Source organism: Penaeus vannamei, chromosome 35 (genome assembly GCF_042767895.1).
Source record: "Penaeus vannamei isolate JL-2024 chromosome 35, ASM4276789v1, whole genome shotgun sequence".
NCBI lineage: Eukaryota > Metazoa > Arthropoda > Malacostraca > Decapoda > Penaeidae > Penaeus > Penaeus vannamei.
Window position 1 is genome coordinate 1,060,032 of NC_091583.1, and position 3,100 is coordinate 1,063,131.

Genomic DNA, 3,100 nt, shown 5'->3' on the forward strand with positions numbered 1-3,100 from the left:
GGATAAACACCACGTCGTGCCTTAGCATTGGAACGAGAATGCCACATACAGCATGAACACACTGTGCATCATATAAACACACTCACGAGAAGCATATCAGACTAATTTGAGTAAAACGAGTTAAAAAATATATAGATAACAACATCAACAACATAACAAAAATAAGAAGAAATAATATATCTCATGAACAAGCGTTGGTATTTTTTTTTTCTAAGTATATCAAATTAACTTTGAATATATCCCTAAAACCAGAAATTTAATAAACTAGAAAATTAGACTGAAAGCACTGCTAATAACCAGGGCCGCTTTCCTCGAAGTCCTCAGACTATTCTGAGACTAAAATGGTCTAAAACCACGAGAACCGACCACATGACCTAGAATCTGAGGACTTAAGCACACGAGAAAGAGTAAGCTGCACCCTTGAGAACCAGATTACTCCATGAGCACGAGTACCTGAACACTATACCTGAAGCAATACACATCAAGGAGAACCAGAGCACATATCATGAACAATAGCTAAGTACCCCAAGCACAGGTGCATCCTATGAACCACATTAAGAGTTTCTCGGGACATCCTGTGAACCCTTGCACATCCACGAGGCTCAGAGGCGGCCACCTGAACCGGATGCAGACTCGATCGAATCCGTCCATAAGAACTAAATTACCCCGACGTAAACCGGAAAGCGATTCCTTGAGGATTACACGCGAAAGGGCAATTAATCGAGATAATTATATTATCACTTCGACACGCGTGGAATAAAGCGTTGAAGAAGCAGAAGCGCGTTTCATGAGACGCATGTCTACGCCGCGCCCCCACGCCCTTCGCGGGCGGCCGAGCGCAATGGCGAGCGCACGCCGCCCCGCCACGCCGGAAAGGGGAGCCGCGGACGCCCACAAAAACTCGTTCCACGGGGCTACGGCGGCCAAGGTGGTGGGGGGAAGAGGGGGGGAGCACGCGGCTTCCCCGCTCCCTCTGGTCCTCGGTGCCCTCCTGCCCCTCCTGCCCCTCGCCTTTGGTATCCCCTCCTCCTCCTTGCGTGCTCTCTACACCCCCTCCCCCCCTCCAATCTTTAGAGCTTGATGTCTCCCTCCCTCCCGCGCCCCAAGTGCCTCTCCCGCCCCTCTCTGGTGCCTCTCTCTCTCCCCATCTCCCCCCTCAGGGGCCCCTCTCCCCCCCGCCCTTCCCCTGCCCACCTCCCTCCCGCGCCCCAAGTGCCTCTCCCGCCCCTCTCTGGTGCCTCTCTCCCCATCTCCCCCCTCAGGTGCCCCTCTCCCCCCCGCCCTTCCCCTGTCCACCTCCCTCCCTGCCACCTGCGGCTTCCTCCACACCCACGACTGCAATTACGAATACCGCCATGCACTACTCTCGCTCATTTCACTATAATTTGGCACCATATCTGTGTTGGTTCTAATTATTCTTTTTTCTCACTAACGAATTCTGATCTACAGTTTCTACATATACTTTTTTTCTTCTCACTAACGTCACACTTTCGTGATATTTCTCTCTGGATCATCTTAAAAAATTCACGCAGAAGCTATCACCACTAACTACCACTTACTATCGCCTCTTACTAACACCGACTAGAAGATACACCGCGAATTAACACAGGTTAGTACTATAGCAACCCCTAACTCTACCCAACTCATTACATTCACTAAAACTAATTCATTACCACCGCCAACTCCACTTACGAAGTCGTAGCAACGCAAGTTCACTTCCCTCACTAACACCCACTAACGAGGACCAACACCGCAGAGAACACCCACGAAATAATGCCTAACACCACTAACGCAACCTAATAAGGGGGACCTAACACCGCAACACCACCATCTTCAACACTCTCCCCTCCACCCTTCCCCAAACCTCTCTAACCTCCCCCCCCCACCGTCTCCAACACCCCCCGCCCCCCGCATCTTCACCCACCCCTCGCAACACGCCCCTGGGCATAGCAGGTGCCCCGTGCCCTTTGCCCTATAGTTTTATTTTTTATTTGTTTTTTTATCTATTTTTTTTTCTTATCTTCTATTTTTTCTTATCTTCTATTTTTTTTTTTTTTTTTGTGCTGAGAATTGGTTCGCTCAGATAATTCTTACTTATAGGCTAATAATTTTCGCGTTTATTGTAGGCTATTATTACTGCTCATCGTGCATTTCATTATTATCACTTTTATCACTGTTATTAATAATACTTTTGTTGTTACTACTGCTATTACCACTGCCATTGCTGCCTCTACTGCTAAATAATTTCTGCTTTTCTGTAATCATCACTATTACTATCATCATCATCTTCATCATAGTTCTTATCATTATCAATTTGATGATATTACTTTCATTTGTTATCGTACGAAACTTTTATTTATGTATTTATCTCAATGCTTGACTTAATCAGTAATTCATTTTTTTTTTTTTTAAACAACTTTCAAAAAGGCGGCAAGTCAATCGGAATCCAACATGATCTTTATTGGTCGTGTAAATTTCCAAGTCATGAATACATAATGTTAGCTCTTGTTCGGTTTATGTTGGTTGCTGCGGATTGCTGAATTGGCACCGCGCAAAAAACACACGAATAGCAGTTTGTGCCATTGTATGCTGCATATTGTAAGTGTATTGTGTCTGTTTCGCTTGCGTACTTGTACATGTAAATGCATCCCTACTCATATATTAGAGACAGATACCTAAACATATACTACTATTATTCACCCATCCACACACACACACACACACACACACACACACACACATATGAACACATCCATACAAACGCCGTCATCCACCCCCCTACCCACACAGATACATACACACATACAGAGTCACACACACACACTCACACACACAACCGAAAACACACAGTCCCACACACACACACACACACACACACACACATGAACACATCCATACAAACGCCGTCATCCCCCCCCCCCATCCCCACACAGATACATACACACATACAGAGTCACACACACACTCACACTCACACACACACACACACAACCGAAAAAACAGTCCCACACAGACACACACACACACACACACACAACCGAAGAAAAAACAGTCCCACACACTCACACACACACACACAACCGAAAAAACACAGTCCCCC